The following is a 21,971-nucleotide window of genomic DNA, read 5'->3' on the forward strand; positions in this document are numbered from 1 at the left end:
TCCAGCTGTATCCATCCTTTAACACATAACCAAGAAACCTTCGAAAATCGTTTACCTCAACCTTCGAAAAGCATCCGTTATACGAGTTATGGCAATACTCCTGAACTCCCGCCCCAGTACTGGGTGGCGTCGAGGTTATCTCACCAACAACTGCATAAAGGAGATTTTCAATGTCGGCAAAACTAAACTCAGGTATTCCAGAACTGCAATGATAAAATTGTGACGACAACACCTCGGAGCTCAACTCCCCGGGACACTGCCACAACCCCTAAATGTCAGGAGGCGCCAAGAACAATGTTCTCGTCACAAAACCATCGGAACGATTCCAAGATACCCGCGTGATCCTAAATTTTTTTAGTGAAATTTGAGAAGAGAAGAGTCAAAACTCTAAGTCAAGATGCCTTACCAGAGCGACGAAGGGACTGAGGAGTAAAAAGAATTCCTAACTCTCCGATATATATAATCCTAAATGACTCAAAACATTTTTCTAGACTCAACAATGCCAGCGATTCGATCAAGCAGGGGGATCCTAAAGTCGGGGAAGGCTCTGATACCAACTTGTAACGCCCTCGATGCGGCTATATCTCCTACGTGTCGAAGCATGACTTAGAGGCATAACCGCATTGAAAGCAATGTCGCAAGTGAGGTAATCTTCACACAACCCATGTAATACATATGGGGAAAAGATACATAGTTGGCTTACAATCGCCACTTCACGCAATACAAGAATAAAGCATTACATCATCTAGATACAATCAAGGTGTTCCTACGGAACCAAAATAAAAGAAGACTACCCCGAATGCTACACAGATCCCCGATCGTCCCAACTGGGCTCCACTACTGATCAACTTGAAAACGAAACAACATAAGGAACAAGATCTTCATCGAGATCCTCCTTGAGCTTGGTTGCGTCATCTGCACGGTCTCATCGGCACGTGCAAGCTGGTTTTGGAAGTATCTGTGAGTCACGGGGACTCAGCAATCTCACACCCTCGCGATAAAGACTATTTAAGCTTATAGGAAAGGTAAAGGTATGATGTGGAGCTGCAGCAAGCGACTAGCATATATGGTCGCTACCTTACGCAAATGAGAGCGAGAAGAGAAGGCAAAGCACGTTCGAGAAACTATGATCAAGAAGTGATCCTAGAACAACCAACGTCAAGCATAACTCCAACACCGTGTTCACTTCCCGGACTCCGCCGGAAAGAGACCATCATGGCTACACACGCGGTTGATGTATTTTAATTAAGATCAACTTCAGGTTTTCTACAACCGGACATTAACAAATTCCCATCTGCCCATAACCGCGGGAACGACTTTCGAAAGCTCAAATCCCTGCAGGGGTGTCCCAACTTAGCCCATCACAAGCTCTCACGATCAACGAAGGATATTCCTTCTCCCAAGACAATCCGATCAGACTCGGCATCCCGGTTACAAGACATCCTCGACAATGGTAAAACAAGTCCAGCAACACCGCCCGAATGTGCCGACAAATCCCGATAGGAGCTGCACATATCTCGTTCTCAGGGCACACTCAGATGAGCGCTCCATACAACTAAAACCAAACCTCAAGTTTCCCTGAGGCGGCGCTGCACAAGTCTTTAGTTTGGACCAACACTCAGAGGAGCACTGGCCCGAGGGGGGGGGGTTTAAATAAAGATGACCCTTGAGTCTGCAGAACCCAAGGGAAAGAAAAGTCTAGTCGGCGAATGGTAAAACCAATGTTGGGCATTGCTGTAGGAGTTTTATTCAAGGCGAACTGTCAAGGGGTTCCCATTATAACCCAACCGTGTAAGGAACGCAAAATCCGGGAACATAATACCAATATGACGGAAACTAGGGCGGCAAGAGTGGAACAAAACACTAGGCATAAGGCCGAGCCTTCCACCCTTTACCAAGTATATAGATGCATTAATTAAATAAGAGATATTATGATATCCCATCGAAAATATCCATGTTCCAACATGGAACAAACTCCAATCTTCACCTGCAACTAGCAACGCTATGAGAGGGGATGAGCAAAGCGGTAACATAGCCAAACAACGGTTTGCTAGGACAAGGTGGGTTAGAGGCTTGGTTTAACAATATGGGAGGCATGATATAACAAGTGGTAGGTATCACAGCATAGGCATAGCAAAAGAGCGAGCAACTAGCAAGCAAAGATAGAAGTGATTTTAAGGGTATGGTCATCTTGCCTGAAATCCCTCAAGGAAGAAGAACGAGTCCATGAAGAAGAAAAACAGACGTAGCCGAACGGGTCCTCACAAACGCGACGTAATCGGAACCAACCCGAAGAAGCAACACCAGAAAGAAGCACACAACATAGTAAACAACCAACACATGAACATGGTATGATATGCGGGATGCGGTATGTGATGCATATGCATGATTTGGAAAGGAATGATTGAACCTGGCCTCAACTTGGAAATCCAAGAGTGCCACTAGAAAGGTGAGTTGATTTCGGTTGAAATCAATATAAAGGTCGCCGGAACCGGATGCTCGGTTTGGAAATGGCAAGCAAAACAAATATGGCACCGGTCTGCGATAATCAGCAAGTAGCCTTCTAAATGCATCAAGATAAATATGCTACGTCACTCAAACATGGAAACAAAATACATGGAAGGTATCCACTCAAGATGCTTGACAAAAGATGAACACTGAGTTATGGCTAATTCATCCATTAACAGGGTCAAACAAGCATGGCAAAAGTGCAAATGATAACAGGTTTCAGACTTAGTGAAATTAACACAAGTCTGGAATTTATCATCAGGAAGCAATGTATAGAGCACGATAAGTATATGCTACAAGAACATATCATGGCAAAGCAAGGCATTACATGAAGCTACTCAAAGCACATAAAAAAAGTCCCTTAGTGACCATGAGCCAAAAGGGATCAGAGAATACAATTGCAAGCATGTGAACATAGCAAAAACATAAACAGATTCAGACTTGGTGAAAAACTGGAGCATGGCAAAACAGTTAACAAGTAGGCATGTTTACGAGCTCGATGCACTCACTATAAGGCATGTCATGACAAACTAAGCATACACCCATCAAGAAGACATGGCATAGAAGCTAGAAATGGCAAGAACAACAACATAGTATGCACGGATCAAAAGCAACATCCTCGGCAAAATCGCTAAACATATCAACAATCTGCCAGGAACATTTTATAGCAAAAGTAGTGCTCGATTGACTCAAGCTAGGTTGCTCCATAAATGCCAACAAAGACATGGATGGATAGAGCACCACAATATCTACAAAACATCCTTACTGATCATCCTCAAAAGAGGCACGGATCACTAGGAAACAACATGAACATATGGCATAACAACAAAATCAGGACAAGGACTTTGTGAAATTCCAAGTCCCTGAAATCAGCATCAACGATTACGCTACTTTGCATGCTTGTGCTAGTCACCAAAAATATCACAAAAATGCATGGCATACACCCCTGTAAAGATGGCATGGCATATAACAAAACACATGTAGAGCTCAGGATCATAGCATGCACACATTAATCATGGCAAAAATGACAAAAGGCCATTTGCTGAAACAGATCTGGCATAATCATCACATAGTCCTCTTCCAACAGCATTTCGGGCATCAATATGAGCTCAAATGAAAATGAGGCAATGAGATGAAATGATGTACTCGTCGAGACGAACATTTTGATATGCTACACACACGAATCGAAGCCATGATGAGGGAGTTATGTCATGCGGAAAAATGCAAAAAAATACTGAGAGAGGGGCAAAAAGTCAACCGGATCTAGGGTTTGCACGCGCGGATCCTGAGGTTCGCCTGGATATTCGCTGGAACACTTGAACTCGCCGGAGTTGGGGAAAGGAGTCACCGGAGAGGAGGAAGGGGTTGCCGCGGCGCGGGGTCGCCGGACTTGGGCGCGGGGTTGCCGGACGGTGGCACGAAGGTGCGCTCCGGTGAGCAGGCGGCGGATCTAGGGCGGCGCAAGGCGGCGATGGCGCACGCCGGCGTGCGAGCAGGCGATGGCGGCAAGGGCGTTGGCGATGCGAAGGGCGTCCGGCGCGAGGAGCGGGACATCGGCGGCGAGATCTGGTAGGGAGGCGGGCAGCGCGCGGGGCGGGGCGCTCGACCAGGCGGCGGCGGGATCTGAGCCCGCGCGGGCCTGACCTAGGCTCCATGGGCCGTGGCGGCGGGGAGGAGAGAGAAAGGCGGTGGTGGATAGGTGGCGAGCTTCGGTTGGCTGGAGGCGGCGGCGCGGACATGTCCGGCGCGGGGAGATTTTGTCCAGTGGCGCGAGGTAGGAGGAGCTAGGGTTTCATCCGCGAAAATTTCGGGGGAGGCCACATATATATAGGTAGAGGGACCTAGGAAGCTCCAAATGAGGTGCGGTTCTCGGCCACGCGATCATGATCGAACGACCGACATAATGGAGGGGGTTTAGGTGGGTTTTGGGCCACTTTGGAGGGGTGTTGGGCTGCAACACACACGAGGCCTTTTCGGTCCCTCGGTTAACCGTTGGAGTATCAAACGAATTCTAAATGGCACGAAACTTGACAGGCGGTCTACCAGTAGTAAACCAAGGCCGCATGACAAGTCTCGGTCCAATCCGAGAATGTTTAACACCCGCACATGAAAAGAGGTAGAAAGGGACACCGGAGGACATAGGAGCACTGGATTACAAAACGGACAATGGGGAAAATGCTTGGATGCATGAGACGAACATGTATGCAAATGAAATGCACATGATGACATGATATGACATGCATGACACGCAAGCAATGACAAGACAACAACAACGAATAACTGGAGGACACCTGGCACATCGGTCTCGGGGCGTTACACATTGTAACACCCTCGATGCGGCTATATCTCCTACGTGTCGAAGCACGACTTAGAGGCATAAACACATTGAAAGCAATGTCGCAAGTAAGGTAGTCTTCACAACAACCCATGTAAATAGATAATAGGGGAAAATATACATAGTTGGCTTACACTCGCCACGTCACACAAGTACATAAATAACATTACAATCATCCAATACACTCATGGTCCGACTACGGTACCAAAATAAAAGATCAACCTCGACATGCGACATGGTCCTGATCGCCCCAACTGGGCACCACTACTAATCATCAGGGAAAGACACATAGTAACGGCATGAGTCTTTGTCGAACTCCCACTTGAGCTCAAGCGCGTCATCTGGAACGGAATCATCGGTCCCTGCATCTGGTTTGGAAGTAATCAGTGAGTCACGAGGACTCAGCAATCTCGCACCCTCGTGATCAAGACTATTTAAGCTTATAGGTAAGGCAAGGTAATATGTGGAGCTGCAGCAAGAGACTAGCATATATGGTGGCTAACCTGTTCGCAAAAGAGAGCAAGAAGAGAAGGCAAAGAAACTTGAAATCACCCATCATGATAGAAATATCCGGAACCATCATACTAGAACTCAGACGCTTAGCCGGAGAGACAACTTGCAAAGCTCTAGGTAAAGCCTTAGTACTAAAATTGTTCTCCGATGCAAATGGGAATGACATGAAGGAATGCGATGCACCAGAGTCAAAAAGTACTTTAGCTGGAATATCGTTAATAGGAAGGTTACCCATGATGACATCTGAAGAGTCATCTGCCTGAGCTGCATTCATTAAGTTGACCTTGGCGTGCTTGGGGTTATGCTTGACCACATCTGTACTTGCCGATCTCACAGGAGGAGGAGGAGGGAGACGCCTCTGATTGAAGCATTTGTTGGCATAGTGACCCTTCTGTTGGCACTTGTTGCACGTGACTTCTGAAAGCGTACGGTGATACGGGGCACTCGATCTTGGAGCTTGAGATGAAGTCTTGTTCTGAAAGCCAGGGTTGGGTGGGTGGGAAGATCCACTGCCACCTTTGCTCTTCTGCTGATAAGGCTGACGGAACAGAGGAGGAGGAAGCCAATACTTCTGCTGCTTAGCCACTTGAGTTGAGGAAGAAGGAGTAGCATCTCTGACTCGCTTCTTGGAAGCATCGCACTTCAGTTGAGCAGACTCTTGCTTCAATGCCATGTTGTAAAAGTCATCGTACCTCAAGGGCTCAAAGAGGACAAGAGCTAGCTGAATTTCTTCCCTGAGACCACCCCTGAACTGGTATATCATGCTCTTCTCGTCAGGGACGTCCTGCTTAGCAAAGCGGGCGAGCTTCTGAAACATCTTGTTGTACTCATAGACAGACATAGAGCCTTGCTTCAGGTTGCGGAATTCCTCACGCTTGCTTTCAACCACGCTCTGAGGAATATGACGAGCTTTGCAGTCTTGACGGAGTTCATCCTAGGTAATCACACGGCCTCCTCTGGAATCTTTGTACTGCTGAAACCATTCTTCAGCTTGGTCTTTGAGTTGGAAGGAAGCGAACTTGACAAAGTCCTCAGGCCTGACGTTACTGCACTCGAAATGCTTGCATAAGTCGAGGAGCCAATCATCAGCGTCAGTTGCCTCAACGCAATTGCTGAAGGTCTTAGGTTGGTTAGCAAGGAACTGGTTGAGTGTAGCAAAGTGATTCTGATTGTTGCCCTGGTTGCCTTGGTTTGCTTGGTTGCGCTCTTGAAGAATTTGCATGATCAGCTGCGTGTTTGCATTGGTCGCAGCCATCACAGCTTGCCATGCCTCCGGAGGTGGAGGTGGTGGTGGCGGATCAGGATTCGGAGTCATGCGCGTTGGAGGAGCCATCCTGAAGAGGTTGACATCCATTAGCACATTGATAGACAAAAATTGAAGCTGAATCCAACGGGTAGAAATTGCAACATGTAGTCTTCACATCCGAACAAATGAACGAATGCATTCCCAATGAAATGGTCACATATCCATAAATTGAGAAGCCACTTAGAATTGATGTAGAAGAATAAAATCAACAAGGTACGGAACAAGAACGAATACTCGGTAAGGATCACCCAATCTCAAACCAAATATCCGTGGAAGAAGAACTAGAGCTACAAGAATTCCCACCTATGAAACTCCCGAACCTTTCCGGTTATGCAATCAGGTGTTGGGGATACAGGGGAAGCATAATATCTCACCCAAATCTAGCAAATCCTACATCCAGCTGTATCCATCCTTCAACACATAACCGAGAAAACTTTGGAAATAGTCTACCTCAACCTTTGAAAAAAACATCCGTTATACAAGTTATGGCAATACTCCCGAACTCCCGCCCCAGTACTGGGTGGCGTCGAGGTTATCTCACCAACAACTGCATAAAAGAGATTTTCGATGTCGGCGAAACTAAACTCAGGTATTCCAGAACTGCAACGATAAAATTGTGACGACAACACCTCGGAGCTCAACTCCCCGGGACACTGCCACAACCCCTAAATGACAGGAGGCACCAAGAACAATGTTCTTGTCACAAATCGATCGGAACGATTCCAACATACCCGCGTGATCCTAAATTTTTTTAGTGAAATTTGAGAAGAGAAGAGTCAAAACTCTACGTCAGGTAATCTTCACAACAACCCATGTAAATAGATAATAGGGGAAAAAGATACATAGTTGGCTTACACTCACCACGTCACACAAGTACATAAATAACATTACAATCATCCAATACACTCATGGTCCGACTACGGTACCAAAACAAAAGATCAACCCCAACATGCGACATGGTCCCGATCGCCCCAACTGGGCACCACTACTAATCATCAGGGAAAGACACATAGTAACGGCGTGAGTCTTCGTCGAACTCCCACTTGAGCTCAAGCGCGTCATCTGGAACAGAATCATCGGTCCTTGCATCTGGTTTGGAAGTAATCTGTGAGTCACGGGGACTCAGCAATCTCGCACCCTCGCGATCAAGACTATTTAAGCTTATAGGTAAGGCAAGGTAATATGTGGAGCTGTAGCAAGCGACTAGCATATATGGTGGCTAACCTGTTCGTAAAAGAGAGCGAGAAGAGAAGGAAAAGCGCGAAAGAAGAACTATAGAACCACCTATGGCAAACATTACTCCAACACCGTGTTCACTTCCCGGACTCCGCCGAGAAGAGACCATCACGGTAACACACGCAGTTGATTCATTTTAATTAAGTTAAGGTTCAAGTTATCTACAATAGGACATTAACAAATTCCCATCTTCCCATAACCGCGGGCACGGCTTTCAAAAGTTCAAATACCTGCAGGGGAGTCCCAACTTAGCCCATCACAAGCTCTCACGGTCAACGAAGGCTAAACCTTCTCCCGAGACATTCCGATCAGACTCGGCATCCCGGTTCTACAAGACAACTTCGACAATGGTAAAACAAGTCCAGCAACACCGCCCGAATGTGCCGACAAATCCCGATAGGAGCTGCACATATCTCGTTCTCAGGGCACACTCAGATGAGACTAGCTACGAGTAAAACCAACCCTCAAGTTTCCCCGAGGTGGCCCCGCAGGCAGCTCAGTCGGACCAACACTCAGAGGAGCACTGGCCCAGGGGGGTTTAAATAAGATGACCCTTGGGCTCCGGAAACCCAAGGGAAAAAGAGGCTAGGTGGCAAATGGTAAAACCAAGGTTGGGCATTGCTGGAGGAGTTTTATTCAAGGCGAACTGTCAAGGGGTTCCCATTATCACCCAACTGCGTAAGGAATGCAAAATCCGGGAACATAACACCGATATGACGGAAACTAGAGCGGCAAGAGTGGAACAAAACACTAGGCAAAAGGCCGAGCCTTCCACCCTTTACCAAGTATATAGATGCATTAAGATAACAAGATAATATAGTGACATCCCAACAATAAACAATGTTCCAACAAGGAACAATCTCCAATCTTCACCTGCAACTAGCAACGGTATAAGAGGGGCTGAGCAAAGCGGTAACATAGCCAATCAACAGTTTGCTAGGACATGGTGGGTTACAGGTTTGACATGGCAATTTGGGAGGCATGATAAGCAAGTGTTAGGCATCGTAGCATAGGCATAGCAAAAGAGCAAGCATCTAGCAAGCAAAGATAGAAGTGATTTCGAGGGTATGATCATGAGCCAAAAGGGATCAGAAAATACAATTGTAAGCATGTGAACATGGCAAAAACATAATCAGATTACAGACTTAGTGAAAAACTAGAGCATGCAAATATGTTAACGAGTAGGCATGTTTACGAGCTCGATGCACTCGCTACAGAGCAAGGCATGACAAACTAAGCATACCCCCATCAAGAATACATATCATAGAAGCTAGACATGGCAAGAACAACAACATGGCATGCACGGATCAACAACAACATCCTCGGCAAAATCGTTAACAAGTAAACAATCTGCCAGGATTCACGAAATAGCAAAAGTAGAGCTCGATTGACTCAAGCTAGGGTGCTCCATAATTGCAAACAAAGACATGGATGGATAGAGCACCACAATATTAAGAAATCATCCTTACTGGTCATCCTCAAAAGAGGCAAGGATCACTAGGAAACAACATGAACATATGGCATATTGATAAAAAAACAGATCAAGGACTTAGTAAAATTCTAAGTCCCTAAAATCAGCATTAACGAATGCACTACTTTGCAAGCTTGTGCTAGTCACCACACACATCACAAAAATACATGGTAAGCACCTTTGTAAAGATGGCATGGCATATAACAAAACTCATGTAGAGCTCAGGAGCATATCATGCACACATAAATCATGGCAAAAATGACAAATAGCTATTTGATGCAGCAGATCTGACAATTATCTCAAATAGCTCTCTTCCAATAGCATTTCGGGCATCAAGATGAGCTCAAATGAAAATTATGCAATGAGATGAAATGATGTACTCTTTGAGACGAACATTTTGATATGCTACACGCGCAAAACGGAGTTACGGATGCAATGTTACGGCATGATGAAAAACACAAATAAATTAGGGTTTCGGGGAAAGTCAACCCTTCGAGATCCAGATCCAGATCTGGCATGGTTTATGAGGTTCTCCAGGGTTCATCGTTCGCCGGAGCCGGACTTGAAGCGGAGCTCGCCGGAGGAAGAGGAGGGCGCCAGAGAAGTAGGGCGCGACCGGAGCTCCTTGGGCGGCGAGGTGGCGGCGCCGGTGCGGCAAGGTGCGGCGACGACCGGGCGGTGGTTGGCGACTGGAGGGCGGCGGAGGTGCCGCGACGTCGAGGCGGAGGCAGCCGGCGACCGAACGATGACGGCGGCATGGCGAGGTTGCTTCGGGCGCGGGCGGCGCTCGGGAGGAAGGAGGCGGGGCCCGGACGCGGGAGGAGAGGGCCGGCCTTGGGCCCTCGCGGGCCGCGGCGGGTGCGGGACGGCGGCGGCCACGTGGCGGCACGCCACTGGCTGCGGGCGGTGGCGGCGAATCTATCCGGCGTGGCCCGGACGTTGTCCGGCGCGCGGAGAGGAAGGGGAGCTAGGGTTTGGGGGAGAAGATCCGAAAATTTCGGGAAGGAGCTATATATAGGAATAGAGGGAGCTAGGAGAGTCCAAATGAGGTGCGGTTTGCGGCCACGCGATCGCGATCGAACACCCTAGATGATGGAGAGAGTTTTGGTGGGTTTTGGGCCAAATTGGAAGGGTGTTGGGCTGCAACACACACAAGGCCTTCTCGGTCCCTCGGTTAACCGTTGGAGCATCAAACGAAGTCCAAATGGTACGAAACTTGACAGGCGGTCTACCGATAGTAAACCAAGGCCGCATGGCAAGTCTCGGTCCAATCCGGAAATGTTTAACCCCCACACACGAAAAGAGGTAGAAAGGACCACCGGAGGAGATAGGAGCGCCGCAATGCAAAACGGACAACGGGGAAAATGCTCGGATGCATGAGACGAACACGTATGCGAATGCAATGCACATGATGACATGATATGAGATGCATGACAACGACAACAACACACGGAGACAAAAAGCCCGAACCCAAGGAAATAAAATAACTTAGCGCCGGAAACGGCAAGATTTGGAGTACATATAAGGTAAATTACATCCGGGGTGTTACACACATATATATAGGTAGAGGGAGTTTGGAGTGTCCAGATGAGGTGTAGTTTTCACCCACATGATCGTGATCCGACGACGGAGGACATGGAGATGTTTTAGATGGGTTATTGGGCCGTTTTGGAGGGGTGTTGGGCTGCAACACACAAGAGGCTTTTGCGGTTACTCGGTTAACCGTTGGAGCATCAAACAACCTCCAAATGGAACTAAATTTGACAGGCAGTCTACCGGTGGTGTACCAAGGCCACTTGGCAAATCTCGGTCCATTCCGAGAACATTTAACACCCGCTCACGAAAAGAGACAAGAGGGGTGGGAGTGTCAGAATGCAAAACGGACAACGGGGAAAATGCTCGGATGCATGAGACGAACACGAATGCAAATGCGATGCACATGATGACGTGATATGAAATGCATGACATGAACAAAATGCAAAACGAAGACAAAAACCCAACCACGAAGGGAAATATCATAACTTAAAGACGAAAAATGGCAAGAGTTGGAATTACTAATATGGCAAGTTACATCCGGGGTGTTACAACACTCCACCACTACGAGAGGATCTCGTCCCGAGATCTAGGACTGAAAGAACTCCGGATATTCGGAACGGAGGTGATCCTCGCGTTCCCAGGTGGCTTCTCGGTCGGAATGGTGTGACCACTTCACTTTCAGGAATTTGATAGACTTGTTGCGAGTCTTGCACTCGGTTTCTTCAAGAATAGCAATGGGATGCTCATGATAAGACATGTATTCTTGGAGATCAATCTCTTCGAAGTTGATGGTGTGATCAGGGGTCTTGAAGCACTTGCGAAGCTGTGACACGTGAAACACATCATGCACATTTGCGAAGTTGGACGGAAGCTCAAGTTGATAGGTGAGGTCACCTATTTTGTCAATTATCTTGAAAGGAACCACGTATCTAGGGGCAAGCTTCCCTTTGATACTGAAGCGACGAGTGCCTTTCATTGGAGAGACGCGGAGGTAGACATGGTCTCCGATCTCGAAAGCCAAGTCATGGTGCTTGCTATCATAGTAACTCTTCTGGCGCGATTGCGCGGCTTTGAGATTTTCACGGATGACTTTGCACATTTCTTCAGCCTCTGTGATCAAGTCATTGCCAAGAAGTTGGCGTTCACCAGTCTCTGACCAATTGAGAGGAGTACGACACTTCCTGCCATAGAGAATTTTGAATAGGGCCTTGCCCGAACTCGCTTGGAAGCTGTTGTTGTAGGAGAACTCGGCATATGGAATACAATCTTCCCACTTCATACCGAAGGAAATGACACAAGCCCTGAGCATATATTCAAGGATTTGATTGACTTGCTCGACTTGGCCACTAGTTTGAGGATGGAAAGATGTGCTGAAGCGAATGTTGGTTCCCATGGCCTTCTGGAAGGAGTCCCAGAACTTGGAGGTGAAAATGCTTCCACAATCTGAAGAGATCAATTGCGGAATACTGTGCAAAGAGACAATCCTGGAGGTGTATAGCTCTGCCAGCTGAGCTGCCGTGATAGATTCTTTGATTGGAAGGAAATGATGCACTTTAGTAAGCTTGTCGATGATAACGAAGATAGCATCATTTCCATGCTTGGACTTGGGAAATCCAGTCACGAAGTCCATCTCAATATGGTCAAACTTCCATTCTGGAATAGCAAGAGGTTGGAGGAGACCAGCTGGTCGTTGGTGTTCTGCTTTCACCCTTCGGCAGGCATCACATTCATTCACGAATTGAGCGATTTCTCACTTCATTCGAGTCCACCAATATGACTGCTTGAGGTCATGGTACATCTTCGTACTTCCATGATGAATGGATAGAAGGGAATTGTGAGCCTCGTTCATAATGACTTTCCTTAGATCACCTTTAGGAACCACAATCCGATCCTCAAAGAATAGGGTGTCTTTGTCATCAATGCGATAGCACTTGTATTTGGGTTGGCTCTTGGCAATCCCATGTTTCACCTTCTTCACCATGGAATCCAGGAGTTGTGCCTCACGAATTTGATCTTCCAAAGTAGGAGAGAGTAGAAGGTTGGCAAGAAAGCATTGAGGAACAACTTGGAGATTCAGTTTGCGGAAAGCTTCACAAAGGTCCGGTTGGAAGGGCTTGAGAATTAAATTGTTGCAGTAAGCCTTCCTACTCAAAGCATCTGCAATGACATTGGCCTTGACTGGAGTATAATCAAGTTTCCGTGAGGTGGCCCCGTAGTCTACTCGGTTCGGACCAACACTCAGAGGAGTACTGGCCCGGGGGGGTTTAAAATAAAGATGACCCTTGAGTCTACAGAGACTCGAATTCAAAATAAAAATTTCATAAAGTAAAAGAAAGGCCCTTCACAGAGGGAAGTAGGGATTTGTAGAGGTGCCAGAGCTCAAAAAGAAAAACTTAGAGATAAAAACATTTTGGGAGGTGTATCCATCCCACCAACGAAAATGACTTAGAGTGCCTAATACTTTCCATGCTTATATATATCATAGGCGGTTACCAAACAGAAAATAAAGTTTATTCCTTTTTCCACCATACTTTGACTTTCCATGGCTAGCCGTATCCACGGTTAGCCTCCATACCAACGTTGTAACGCCCCGAGTCTGATGCGCCAAGTGTCTTCCAGTTATTCGCCGTCATTGCCATGTCATTTGCTTGTGTGTTGCACTTTGACATGTCATCATGTGCACTTTGACACTTTGGTAGGTAGGCAAATGGTAAAACCAAGGTTGGGCCTTGCTGGAGGAGTTTTATTCAAGGTGAACTGTCAAGGGGTTCCCATAACACCCAACAGCGCAAGGAACGCATAATCAAGGAACTAACACCGGTATGACGGAAACTAGGGCGACAAGAGTGGAACAAAACACCAGGCATAAGGCCGAGCCTTCCACCCTTTACCAAGTATATAAATGCATTAAAATAAATAGGAGATAATAATGATATCCCAACAATATCCATGTTTCAACAAGGAACAAACTTCATCTTCACCTGCAACTAGCAACGTTATAAGAGGGCTGAGCAAAAGCGGTAACATAGCCAACAATGGTTTGCTAGGAAGGTGGGTTAGAGGATTGACATGGAAATATGGGAGGCATGATAAGCAAGTGGTAGGTAGCACGGCATAGCAATAGAGCGAACAACTAGCAAGCAAAGATAGAAGTGATTTCGAGGGTATGGTCATCTTGCCTGCAAAGTTCTCAGAGTTGTCGAAAGCTTGATCCTCGAAAGCTTACTCAACAGGTTCCTCGTTCACGTACTCATATCCCGGCTCTATCCAAAGTAAGAACACAAGCAATGGAACAACAATCAATCAATCACGGTGCAATGCACAAGCAACATGATGCAATACATGGCATGATATGCAAGATATGATATGCAATGCATATGCGTGCTCCATAAGAGAAAGAATGATCTAGGCATCAACTTGGCAAACCAAGTGTGCCGCTGGAAAGATGAGATGATTTCGGTTGAAATCGATATAAACATCACCAGAAACGGATGCACGGTTTGCAAAAGGCAAGCAAAACAAGAATGACACAATTTTGCGATTAACAGCACGATGCCATCTAGAATGCAACAAGAAACTAAGCTACTGCACTCCAACATAGCAACAAAGCATATGGCAATGATGTACAAGAGATGCTTGACAAAACATGAACATTTAGCTACGGCTAAATCACATTAGAATAGGTTCAAACAAGCATGGCAAAAGTGCAAAAGATATCAGCTTCACAGACTTAGTGAAAATACTAACATGTCAAACAACACCAGGAAGCAAAGTTTAGAGCAAGCAAACATCATGCTACAGGAACATATCATAGCAAACCAAGGCATGGAATGATTCTAATAAAAGAATAGAACAAAAGTCCCTTACTCAACATGAGCCAAAAAGGCACAGAAGATATGATGGCACCCATGTAAACATAGCAAGATTTATTAACAGTTTCAGACTTAGCAGAAAAACAGAGCACGGCATAAACAGATTCGTGAAGGCAACTTTGCAAGCTCATTCCACTCAGCACAAAGCATTGCATGAAAATATAAGTATACCAATAGCAAGATGACATGTTCATGAAGCTAACCATGGCAAGAGAAAGTTCATAGGATGCATGGATCACTAGTAACAACCATGGAAAAATTGATTAACATGTTAACATTCTGCCAGGAATATTTTATAGCAAAAGTTGAGCAGGAACAAGACATGCTAGACAACTCCATAATTGCAAACAGGGGCATGGATGGATAGAGCATAACCACATGTTCAAAACACCCTCACTGAAGTATCCCAAAATAAGCTTGGATCTCACGGTAGCATCAAGTTTACATGACATCAAAATAACAACACAAAAAGACTTAGCAAAATCCTATGTCCCTGAAAACAGCAACATTGTAGAGGCTACTTTGCATGCTTGTGCTAGTCACCACATAGATCCCAAAAATACAAGACAAGCACCTCTGTAAAGATGGCATGATGTGGTTCAAAACTCATGTAGACCTCATGCTCAAAATATGCACACATCAAATGCAACAAAAATGACAAAACCTCATAATATAATAAGTACCTGATCCTAACATTTTATAGCACTCTTGCATCAATGAAAAATACATCATAACAGGTAGTAACATGCCTAACAATGCTCCTACCATGAAGAGCTCAATGAGACGAACAATTTTGATATATCATATGCATCATTTGGATCTACGAGCGCGAAGATACGATGCGATGAACATGGCATGAAAATATCAGGGGAAAAGGGACTTAGAAGAAATAGACTTCCCAGTTTCAGATCTAGGGTTTCCGTGCACGGGAACCGAGGTTCGTCGGAGCTTCGCCGGAGTACTTGCCGTCATAGAAGGAGACGACCGACGTCGAAGGAGGAGCTCGCCGGAGTGAAGGGGACCAGATCTGGCGCTGGTGGGGAGAGGCGGCGCGGGCGCAGAGGAGATAGCGGGCGGCGCGCAACATGGTGGGGTGGCGCCAGTGTTCAACGGCGGAGCGAAGGCACGATGCGGCCGGCGAACGGGCGAAGGAGGCGGCGGCGGGGCGCTCGGGCGCTCGGGCCCGGTTGCGGGTCGGGCAGGCCGGCCTCGGGCCCCGCGTGCCGCGGTGGCGCGCGGTGGCGGAGGGACGCAACTAGTCCACGCGGCGGCCCCCGATTGGATGCGGCGGCGATGAGGCTGACGTGGTGGAGCCGTAATGGTGGGGGAGACGTGGCTGGCGGACACATCTGGCAGCGGCGTTTTAGTCCGGCGACGCGAGGAGAGGGAGAGCTCGAGTTAGACTGCGATTTTCGGGGGGAGACACATATATATATAGGTAGAGGGAGTTTGGAGTGTCCAAATGAGGTGTAGTTTTCGCCCACACGATCGTGATCCGACGACGGAGGACATGGTGATGGTTTAGATGGGTTATTTGACCGTTTTGGAGGGGTGTTGGGCTGCAACACACAAGAGGCTTTTGCGGTTACCCAGTTAACCGTTGGAGCATCAAACGGCCTCCAAATGGAATGAACTTTGACAGGCGGTCTACCGGTGGCATACCAAGGCCACTTGGAAAATCTCGGTCCATTCCGAGAATGTTTAACACCTGCTCACGAAAAGAGACAAGAGGGGTGCACCGGTGCATGTGGGAGTGTCGGATTGCAAAACGGCAACGGGGAAAATGCTCGGATGCATGAGACGAACACAAATGCAAATGCGATGCACATGATGACGTGATATGAAATGCATGACATGAACAAAATGCAAAACAAAGACAAAACCCAACCATGAAGGGAAATCTCATAACTTAAAGCTGAAAAATGCCAAGAGTCGGAGTTACAAATATGTTAAGTTACATCCGGGGTGTTACACTGGGCTTCTGCAGAAGTAGGATGTGAAGCATCCATGACAACCTCGCTGTCCTCAAAGTCTGGCCGCAGGGGTAGATGCTCTTTGTCAAGCACATATGTCCATGTTCCCATCTTAGAGTTGATCAAAGTCTGAATGTGTGGGGCATATCCACAAGACCTCTTATGGTTTCCTACTATTCTCTTCACTGTTTCAACAATGAAGCTCATGACCTTGAGTTTCCGAGGAATATCAAACAAGTGAATCAGGTTGATGGAGTGACCAGGAATCATCCTATGATCTCCTGACTTGGGCAATAAAGTGTGCCTCAAGATAGTGTTCATGGTGGTCAAGCCAGCAAGCAGATAGTATATGGTTCCAAGCTTCTGAGTTTCCAAGGCTTTGTCAGAAATTGGCTTGTACATATTAGCCATGGAGATGTGATCTGTCGTGGGAAAACATGGCCACCTATGAGGCCATTGGCCGCTTGTGGTTCGGCAAGGGGGAAGGACGCATTGCACAAAGAGCGGAGAGCGTAGAGCGGCATGGCAACGTAGACACGGGCAATTTTTACCCACGTTTCGGCCGCCGCGAGGCGTAAAACCCTACTCCTACTTTTGGTGGATTGATGTATGGATGGTATGGAGACACAATGCTCTTGCCCGACAGGGTTGCCTTGGGACGAGAGCAGCTACGCATGTATCAGTTTGTAGAGGTCCGAATCCTTTCTAAGGTAGCCATGGCCCTAATGTCTACTACACAACTTTATTCTTGTAGAGTCGTGTTGGGCCTCCAAGCGCAGAGTTTTGTAGGACAGTAGAAATTTTCCCTCAAGTGGATGACCTAAGGTTTATCAATCCGTGAGAGGCGTAGGATGAAGATGGTCTCTCTCAAACAACCCTGCAACCAAATACAAGAAATCTCTTGTGTCCCCAACACACCCAATACAATAGCAAATTGTATATGTGCACTAGTTCGGTGAAGAGATGGTGATAAAAGTGTAATATTGATGGTAGAAATATATTTTTATAATCTGAATAAATAAAAACAGCAAGGTATGAAATAGTAAACGGACATAAAAACGGCATTGCAATGCTTGAAAATGAAGCCTAGGGTCCGTACTTTCGCTAGTGCAATCTCTCAGCAGTGCTAATATAATTGGATCATATAACCACCCCTCAAAGTGCGATGAAGAATCACTCCAAAGTTCCTATCTAGCAGAGAACATAAGAAGAAATCGTTTGTAGGGTACGAAACCACCTCGAAGCTATTCTTTTCGATCGACCTATCCAAGAGTTCATACTAAAATAACACCAAACAATTTCAGATTCATAATACTCAATCCAACACAAAGAACCTCAAAGAGTGCCCCAAGATTTCTACCGGAGAAACAGAATACGAGAACGTCCATCACCCCTTATACATATATTACCCCAATGTCACCGCGGGAATCCGCGAGTTGAATGCCAAAACATATATCAAGTGAATCAATATGATACCCCACTGTCACCACGAGTATTCATATGCAAGATATATATCAAGTGCTCTAAAATCCATAGAAGCATTCAATCTGATAACAACGAAATCTCAAATGAAAAAACTCAATTCATCACAAGAAGATAGAGAGGGGAAACACCGTATGATCCGACTATATTAACAAAGCCCGCGATACATCAAGATCGTGACATCTCAAGAACACGAGAGAGAGAGAGAGATTAAACACATGGCTACTGGTACAAACCCTCAGCCCCGAGGGTGGACTACTCCCTCCTCATCGTGGTGGCCGTCGGGATGATGAATATGGCCACCGGAGATGATTCCCCCCCTCCAACAGGGTGCTGAAACCGGGTCTAGATTAGTTTTCGGTGGCTACAGAGGCCTGCGGCGGTGGAACTTCTGATATAGGTTAACCCCTGATGGTTTCTCTATTTATAGGATTTTTTAGCGTTGGTTTCACATGAAGATGGGCTTCGAGGTGAGCACAACCCACCGGGGCACGGGTAAGGGCCCAGGCGCGCCCCGGTGTCTTGTGCCCTTCCTTCACCTTCTGGTCCTTCCACGAAGCTTCGGGGGTCTCTTTTGTTCCAAAAAAATGTCAAAAAGTTTCAGCTCATTTGGAGAGCTTTCATTTTTGCACAAAAAACAACACCACGGTAGTTTTGCTGAAAACAATGTCAGTCCAGGTTAGTTCCATGCAAATCATACCAAAACCATATAAAATTATTGTAAACATGGCATGAATACTTCATAAATTATAGATACGTTGGATACTAATGTCGCTTGAAGCTACGTCGCTATTTCCCCAAAGAGGAAGCGATGATGCAGCACAACGGCGGTAGGTATTTCCCTCAGATATGAAACCAAGGTTATCAAACCAGTAGGAGAACCAGGCAACACAACGTAAACAGCCCCTGCACACAAATAACAAATACTCGCAACCCCACGTGTAAAAGGGGTTGTCAATCCCTTTCGGATAACGGTGCCAGAAATTGGCAAACGGACATGAGAGAGTTGTAAATATTGATAGATCGAATGCCAAATAAAATAAATTGCAGCAAGGTATTTTTGTGTTTTTCGTTTAATAGATCTGAAAATAAATGCAAAGGAAAAGTAGATCTCAAAGGCAAATATATGAGAAAGAGACCCGGGGGCCGTAGGTTTCACTAGTGGATTCTCTCAAGAGAAATAGCAAACAGTGGGTGAACAAATTACCGTTGGGAAATTGATAGAACTTCAAATAATCATGACGATATCCATGCAATGATCATTACATAGGCATCACGTCGAAGATTAGCAGACAGACTCCCGCCTGCATCTACTACTATTACGCCACACATCGACTGCTATCCAGCATGCATCTAGTGTATTAAGTTCATGGAGAAACAGAGAAATGCAATAAGAATGATGACATGATGTAGACAAGATCTATCTATGTAGAGATAGACCCCATCGTTTTATCCTTAGTAGCACCGATACATACGTGTCGGTTCCCCTTCTGTCACTGGGATCAAGCACCATAAGATCGAACCCACTACAAAGAACCTCTTCCCATTGCAAGATAAATAGATCAAGTTGGACAAACAAAACACAAATATCGGATAATAAATACGAGGCTATAAGCAATCATGCATAAAAGAGATCAAAGAAACTCAAATACTTTCATGGATATAAAAAAGATAGATCTGATCATAATGTCAAAGTTCATTGATCCCAACAAACACACCGCAAAAGATTTACATCATATGGATCTCCAAGAGACCAGTGTATTGAGAATCAAGAGAGAGGGAGAGAGAGAGGAAGCCATCTAGCTACAAACTACAGACCCGAAGGTCTACAAAGAACTACTCATGCATCATCGGAGAGGCACCAATGGAGGTGGTGAACCCCATCCAATATGGTGTCTAGATTGGATCTGGTGGTTCTGGATTCTGCGGCGGCTATATCAATTTTTCGTCGACTCCCCTAGGGTTTTGGGAATATTGGGGTATTTATAGAGCAAAGAGGTTGTCCAGGGGGCACCCGAGGTGGGCACAATCACTAGGGCGCGCCTGGGCCTCCTGGCGCACCCTGGTAGGTTGTGCTCTCCTCGGAGCACCCCCAGGCGTAGCCAGGGCCCATTATATTCCTTCTAGTCCAAAAAAATCTCTGTAAAGTTTCGTTGCATTCAAACTCCATTTGGTATTGATTTTCTGTGATGTAAAAAACATGGAAAAAATAGCAACTGGCACTTGCACGATGTCAATAGCATAGTATCGAAAAATGATAAAAAATGACTATAAAATGATTATAAAACATCCAAGATTGATAATATAACAACATGGAACAATCAAAAAATATAGATACGTTGGAGACGTATCAGCATCCCCAAGCTTAACTCCTACTCGTCCTCGAGTAGGTAAGTGATAAAAATAGAATATTTAATGTGGAATGCTGCCTAACATGTCATATCATATTCTTTTCCTTATAGCATGGACATTTGGACTTTTATATTGTTCAAAGCAATAGTCTAGTTTTGAAATGATAATTTAAATACTCAAGCATATCAACAAGCAACCATGCCTTTCAAAATATCAACGCTAAAATAAGTGATCCCTAGCCCATAATGCTCAACCATTGTTCCATTCATGAAACACACTCGCATATTAGCTACACCCAATACTCAAGTATGATCATATTTCCTCCTAGTTGGTGCGTTTATAAGAGAATATGGAGACTCAAATTCAAAATAAAAATTTCATAAAGTAAAAGAAAGGCCCTTCACAGAGGGAAGTAGGGATTTGTAGAGGTTCCAGAGCTCAAGGAGAAAAACTTAGAGATAAAAACATTTTGGGAGGTGTATCCATCCCACCAACGAAAATGACTTAGAGTGCCTAATACTTTCCATGCTTATATATATCATAGGCGGTTACCAAACAGAAAATAAAGTTTATTCCTTTTTCCACCATACTTTGACTTTCCATGGCTAGCCGTATCCACGGTTAGCCTCCATACCAACGCTGTAACGCCCCGAGTCTGATGCGCCAGGTGTCTTCCAGTTATTCGCCGTCATTGCCATGTCATTTGCTTGTGTGTTGCACTTTGACATGTCATCATGTGCATTGCATCTTCATGTTTTCAAAACCTGCATCCGTCTGGGACTTCCAGTTCTCTCCGTTGTCCGTTTTGTAATCCGACACTCTCACATGCACCTATTGCACCTCTCAGACCTTATTTCGTGAGCGGGAGAAAAATGTTCTCGGAATGGGCCGAGATTTGTCGAGTGGCGTTGGTATATCACCGGTAGACCGCCTGTCAAATTTCGTTCCATTTGGAGGTCGTTTGATGCCCCAACGGTTAACCTGTAACCGCGAAACCCCTCTCTCTTTGCAGCCCAACACCCCTCCACAACAGCCCACTAGACCATCTAAACCCCCTCCACGCTCTCCGTCGTTGGATCACGATCGTGTGGGCGAAAATCGCACCTCAATAGCCCTCTCCTAGCTCCCCTACCTATAAATAGGCCCTCCCCGTCCGAAATCGCAGTCCAAACCCTAGCCACCTCTTCCCCGCGCCGAACACGTCCGCCGGACATGTCGCCCGGCCAATCAGAGGCCACCACCTCAGCACCGCCGCCTCCCGCACCCACTCAGGGGCCGCCACGCGTCCCCGCGCCTCTCCCCGCTGCCGCGGCCCGCCGGGCCCAAGTGCGGCCCGCCTAGGCCCGCACGCCGCCCGAGCTCCTCGTCCGCTTGCCCGCCGCCGCCT

The sequence above is a fragment of the Triticum dicoccoides genome, chromosome 6A, assembly GCF_002162155.2.
Source record: "Triticum dicoccoides isolate Atlit2015 ecotype Zavitan chromosome 6A, WEW_v2.0, whole genome shotgun sequence".
NCBI classification, from domain to species: domain Eukaryota; kingdom Viridiplantae; phylum Streptophyta; class Magnoliopsida; order Poales; family Poaceae; genus Triticum; species Triticum dicoccoides.